The sequence below is a fragment of the Columba livia genome, unplaced genomic scaffold (genome assembly GCF_036013475.1).
Source record: "Columba livia isolate bColLiv1 breed racing homer unplaced genomic scaffold, bColLiv1.pat.W.v2 Scaffold_103, whole genome shotgun sequence".
Classification (NCBI taxonomy): Eukaryota; Metazoa; Chordata; class Aves; order Columbiformes; family Columbidae; genus Columba; species Columba livia.
The window spans coordinates 765,169-771,880 of NW_027043008.1; positions in this window are offsets into that span (position 1 = coordinate 765,169).

Here is a 6,712-nt window from a genome sequence, read left to right on the forward strand (position 1 = left end):
AGGATGGTTTTTATACCGTACTTCCACAATCTGCTGGCAGTACAAAAATATAAGCTGCAGATCTCCTTAGGCTGAGTCATGGTGCTTTGGGGCAGGGACCATGCATATCATGGGAATATTTCACAGTTTCTGCTCTGTTTTCAGTGTATGACACCAAAACACCCACCTGATGACATCCTTTCAAGAGCAAAGGCAGCAATTGGCAGAATTCCGCTTCTTAGGGGAAGTGAGAAATTGCTGAGCTGACACCAAGTCCTGCAGTGTCCCTGTCAGCTGCAGAGCCACCGCATCCTCGCCACGGTAGCGGGCATTGTGACAAAGGTTCTATGTCAGCTGGGTGTGGCAGCCAGGCGCCCCCTAGGGGATGGGGAGCCTGTCAGCCCCGGGCCTGTCATTGCCTGCTGGCCCTGCTGCCACCAGCCAGACCTCTGAAAACTTGTCAAACCATGCCCAGACTTGGGGCCAGTTTGGCCCAAAGTCTCCAAGAGACAAGTCGGGAAGATAGATATGGGACAGAGGGAGAAAGCGAAGGGAGCAGGAGAAAGGGAAGGAAGAATAAAAAGTAGTGTTGGGCTGCAGGAGTGAGATGGAGGAATTGCAAGAAAAGAGGCAGGAAGCAGGAGAGTGAGAGAAAAGGAAAGAACAGACATGCAGCCAGACGAGGGGTTAGTGAGAGAGGATGGGACAGAGAACAGGATGAGAAGGACATAAGGCAAGGCTGGGACAGGCAAGGACAGGCAAGGCAAGGCTAGGCTGCAGGACATGTTTTTGCTTTATAGTTTCTAGCACATTCGTCTTCAGACTAGGAGGAAAGCCATAAGACCGTATGGATTAGGCCCAAGCAAAAACCCCAGCTACTTGAGACACTTAGACTAAGCCTAAAATACCAAGATCTCTCCATAAGGATGGTTTTTATACCGTACTTCCACAATCTGCTGGCAGTACAAAACTATAAGCTGCAGATCTCCTTAGGCTGAGTCATGGTGCTTTGGGGAAGGGACCATGCATATCATGGGAATATTTCACAGTTTCTGCTCTGTTTTCAGTGTATGACACCAAAACACCAACCTGATGACATCCTTTCAAGAGCAAAGGCAGCAATTGGCAGAATTCCGCTTCTTATGGGGAAGTGAGAAATTGCTGAGCTGACACCAAGTCCTGCAGTGTCCCTGTCACCTGCAGAGCCACCGCATCCTCGCCACGGTAGCGGGCATTGTGACAAAGGTTCAATGTCAGCTGGGTGTGGCAGCCAGGCGCCCCCTAGGGGATGGGGAGCCTGTCAGCCCCGGGCCTGTCACTGCCTGGTGTCCCTGCTGCTGCGAGCCAGGCCTCTGAAAACTTGTCAAACCATGCCCAGACTTGGGGCCAGTTTGGCCCAAAGTCTCCAAGAGACAAGTCGGGAAGAAAGATATGGGACAGAGGGAGAAAGCGAAGGGAGCAGGAGAAAGGGAAGGAAGAATAAAAAGTAGTGTTGTGCTGCAGGAGTGAGATGGAGGAATTGCAAGAAAAGAGGCAGGAAGCAGGAGAGTGAGAGAAAAGGAAAGAACAGACATGCAGCCAGACGAGGGGTTAGTGAGAGAGGATGGGACAGAGAACAGGATGAGAAGGACATAAGGCAAGGCTGGGACAGGCAAGGACAGGCAAGGCAAGGCTAGGCTGCAGGACATGTTTTTGCTTGATAGTTTCTAGCACATTCGTCTTCAGACGAGGAGGAAAGCCATAAGACCGTATGGATTAGGCCCAAGCAAAAACCCCAGCTACTTGAGACACTTAGACTAAGCCTAAAATACCAAGCTCTCTCCATAAGGATGGTTTTTATACCGTACTTCCACAATCTGCTGGCAGTACAAAAAAATAAGCTGCAGATCTCCTTAGGCTGAGTCATGGTGCTTTGGGGCAGGGACCATGCATATCATGGGAATATTTCACAGTTTCTGCTCTGTTTTCAGTGTATGACACCAAAACACCCACCTGATGACATCCTTTCAAGAGCAAAGGCAGCAATTGGCAGAATTCCGCTTCTTAGGGGAAGTGAGAAATTGCTGAGCTGACACCAAGTCCTGCAGTGTCCCTGTCACCTCCAGAGCCACCGCATCCTCGCCACGGTAGCGGGCATTGTGACAAAGGTTCTATGTCAGCTGGGTGTGGCAGCCAGGCGCCCCCTAGGGGATGGGGAGCCTGTCAGCCCCGGGCCTGTCATTGCCTGCTGGCCCTGCTGCCACCAGCCAGACCTCTGAAAACTTGTCAAACCATGCCCAGACTTGGGGCCAGTTTGGCCCAAAGTCCGCAAGAGCCAAGTCGGGAAGAAAGATATGGGACAGAGGGAGAAAGCGAAGGGAGCAGGAGAAAGGGAAGGAAGAATAAAAAGTAGTGTTGGGCTGCAGGAGTGAGATGGAGGAATTGCAAGAACAGAGGCAGGAAGCAGGAGAGTGAGAGAAAAGGAAAGAAGAGACATGCAGCCAGACGAGGGGTTAGTGAGAGAGGATGGGACAGAGAACAGGATGAGAAGGACATAAGGCAAGGCTGGGACAGGCAAGGACAGGCAAGGCAAGGCTAGGCTGCAGGACATGTTTTTGCTTGATAGTTTCTAGCACATTCGTCTTCAGACGAGGAGGAAAGCCATAAGACCGTATGGATTAGGCCCAAGCAAAAACCCCAGCTGCTTGAGACACTTAGACTAAGCCTAAAATACCAAGATCTCTCCATAAGGATGGTTTTTATACTGTACTTCCACAATCTGCTGGCAGTACAAAAAAATAAGCTGCAGATCTCCTTAGGCTGAGTCATGGTGCTTTGGGGCAGGGACCATGCATATCATGGGAATATTTCACAGTTTCTGCTCTGTTTTCAGTGTATGACACCAAAACACCCACCTGATGACATCCTTTCAAGAGCAAAGGCAGCAATTGGCAGAATTCCGCTTCTTAGGGGAAGTGAGAAATTGCTGAGCTGACACCAAGTCCTGCAGTGTCCCTGTCACCTGCAGAGCCACCGCATCCTCGCCACGGTAGCGGGCATTGTGACAAAGGTTCAATGTCAGCTGGGTGTGGCAGCCAGGCGCCCCCTAGGGGATGGGGAGCCTGTCAGCCCCGGGCCTGTCACTGCCTGGTGTCCCTTCTGCTGCGAGCCAGGCCTGTGAAAACTTGTCAAACCATGCCCAGACTTGGGGCCAGTGTGGCCCAAAGTCTCCAAGAGCCAAGTCGGGAAGAAAGATATGGGACAGAGGGAGAAAGCGAAGGGAGCAGGAGAAAGGGAAGGAAGAATAAAAAGTAGTGTTGGGCTGCAAGAGTGAGATGGAGGAATTGCAAGAAAAGAGGCAGGAAGCAGGAGAGTGAGAGAAAAGGAAAGAAGAGACATGCAGCCAGACGAGGGGTTAGTGGGAGAGGATGGGACAGAGAACAGGATGAGAAGGACATAAGGCAAGGCTGGGACAGGCAAGGCAAGGCTAGGCTGCAGGACATGTTTTTGCTTTATAGTTTCTAGCACATTCGTCTTCAGACGAGGAGGAAAGCCATAAGGCTGTATGGATTAGGCCCAAGCAAAAACCCCAGCTACTTGAGACACTTAGAATAAGCCTAAAATACCAAGATCTCTCCATAAGGATGGTTTTTATACTGTACTTCCACAATCTGCTGGCAGTACAAAAAAATAAGCTGCAGATCTCCTTAGGCTGAGTCATGGTGCTTTGGGGCAGGGACCATGCATATCATGGGAATATTTCACAGTTTCTGCTCTGTTTTCAGTGTATGACACCAAAACACCCACCTGATGACATCCTTTCAAGAGCAAAGGCAGCAATTGGCAGAATTCCGCTTCTTAGGGGAAGTGAGAAATTGCTGAGCTGACACCAAGTCCTGCAGTGTCCCTGTCAGCTGCAGAGCCACCGCATCCTCGCCACGGTAGCGGGCATTGTGACAAAGGTTCTATGTCAGCTGGGTGTGGCAGCCAGGCGCCCCCTAGGGGATGGGGAGCCTGTCAGCCCCGGGCCTGTCACTGCCTGCTGGCCCTGCTGCCACCAGCCAGGCCTCTGAAAACTTGTCAAACCATGCCCAGACTTGGGGCCAGTTTGGCCCAAAGTCTCCAAGAGCCAAGTCGGGAAGAAAGATATGGGACAGAGGGAGAAAGCGAAGGGAGCAGGAGAAAGGGAAGGAAGAATAAAAAGTAGTGTTGGGCTGCAGGAGTGAGATGGAGGAATTGCAAGAAAAGAGGCAGGAAGCAGGAGAGTGAGAAAAAAGGAAAGAAGAGACATGCAGCCAGACGAGGGGTTAGTGAGAGAGGATGGGACAGAGAACAGGATGAGAAGGACATAAGGCACGGCTGGGACAGGCAAGGACAGGCAAGGCAAGGCTAGGCTGCAGGACATGTTTTTGCTTTATAGTTTCTAGCACATTCGTCTTCAGACGAGGAGGAAAGCCATAAGACCGTATGGATTAGGCCCAAGCAAAAACCCCAGCTACTTGAGACACTTAGACTAAGCCTAAAATACCAAGATCTCTCCATAAGGATGGTTTTTATACCGTACTTCCACAATCTGCTGGCAGTACAAAAAAATAAGCTGCAGATCTCCTTAGGCTGAGTCATGGTGCTTTGGGGCAGGGACCATGCATATCATGGGAATATTTCACAGTTTCTGCTCTGTTTTCAGTGTATGACACCAAAACACCCACCTGATGACATCCTTTCAAGAGCAAAGGCAGCAATTGGCAGAATTCCGCTTCTTAGGGGAAGTGAGAAATTGCTGAGCTGACACCAAGTCCTGCAGTGTCCCTGTCACCTGCAGAGCCACCTCATCCTCGCCACGGTAGCGGGCATTGTGACAAAGGTTCTATGTCAGCTGGGTGTGGCAGCCAGGCGCCCCCTAGGGGATGGGGAGCCTGTCAGCCCCGGGCCTGTCACTGCCTGGTGTCCCTGCTGCTGCGAGCCAGGCCTCTGAAAACTTGTCAAACCATGCCCAGACTTGGGGCCAGTTTGGCCCAAAGTCTCCAAGAGACAAGTCGGGAAGAAAGATATGGGACAGAGGGAGAAAGCGAAGGGAGCAGGAGAAAGGGAAGGAAGAATAAAAAGTAGTGTTGGGCCGCAAGAGTGAGATGGAGGAATTGCAAGAAAAGAGGCAGGAAGCAGGAGAGTGAGAGAAAAGGAAAGAACAGACATGCAGCCAGACGAGGGGTTAGTGAGAGAGGATGGGACAGAGAACAGGATGAGAAGGACATAAGGCAAGGCTGGGACAGGCAAGGCAAGGCTAGGCTGCAGGACATGTTTTTGCTTGATAGTTTCTAGCACATTCGTCTTCAGACGAGGAGGAAAGCCATAAGACCGTATGGATTAGGCCCAAGCAAAAACCCCAGCTACTTGAGACACTTAGAATAAGCCTAAAATACCAAGATCTCTCCATAAGGATGGTTTTTATACTGTACTTCCACAATCTGCTGGCAGTACAAAAAAATAAGCTGCAGATCTCCTTAGGCTGAGTCATGGTGCTTTGGGGCAGGGACCATGCATATCATGGGAATATTTCACAGTTTCTGCTCTGTTTTCAGTGTATGACACCAAAACACCCACCTGATGACATCCTTTCAAGAGCAAAGGCAGCAATTGGCAGAATTCCGCTTCTTAGGGGAAGTGAGAAATTGCTGAGCTGACACCAAGTCCTGCAGTGTCCCTGTCACCTGCAGAGCCACCGCATCCTCGCCACGGTAGCGGGCATTGTGACAAAGGTTCAATGTCAGCTGGGTGTGGCAGCCAGGCGCCCCCTAGGGGATGGGGAGCCTGTCAGCCCCGGGCCTGTCACTGCCTGGTGTCCCTGCTGCCACCAGCCAGGCCTCTGAAAACTTGTCAAACCATGCCCAGACTTGGGGCCAGTTTGGCCCAAAGTCTCCAAGAGCCAAGTCGGGAAGAAAGATATGGGACAGAGGGAGAAAGCGAAGGGAGCAGGAGAAAGGGAAGGAAGAATAAAAAGTAGTGTTGGGCTGCAGGAGTGAGATGGAGGAATTGCAAGAAAAGAGGCAGGAAGCAGGAGAGTGAGAAAAAAGGAAAGAAGAGACATGCAGCCAGACGAGGGGTTAGTGAGAGAGGATGGGACAGAGAACAGGATGAGAAGGACATAAGGCAAGGCTGGGACAGGCAAGGCAAGGCTAGGCTGCAGGACATGTTTTTGCTTGATAGTTTCTAGCACATTCGTCTTCAGACGAGGAGGAAAGCCATAAGACCGTATGGATTAGGCCCAAGCAAAAACCCCAGCTACTTGAGACTCTTAGAATAAGCCTAAAATACCAAGATCTCTCCATAAGGATGGTTTTTATACTGTACTTCCACAATCTGCTGGCAGTACAAAAAAATAAGCTGCAGATCTCCTTAGGCTGAGTCATGGTGCTTTGGGGCAGGGACCATGCATATCATGGGAATATTTCACAGTTTCTGCTCTGTTTTCAGTGTATGACACCAAAACACCCACCTGATGACATCCTTTCAAGAGCAAAGGCAGCAATTGGCAGAATTCCGCTTCTTAGGGGAAGTGAGAAATTGCTGAGCTGACACCAAGTCCTGCAGTGTCCCTGTCACCTGCAGAGCCACCGCATCCTCGCCACGGTAGCGGGCATTGTGACAAAGGTTCTATGTCAGCTGGGTGTGGCAGCCAGGCGCCCCCTAGGGGATGGGGAGCCTGTCAGCCCCGGCCCTGCCACTGCCTGGTGGCCCTGCTGCCACCAGCCAGGCC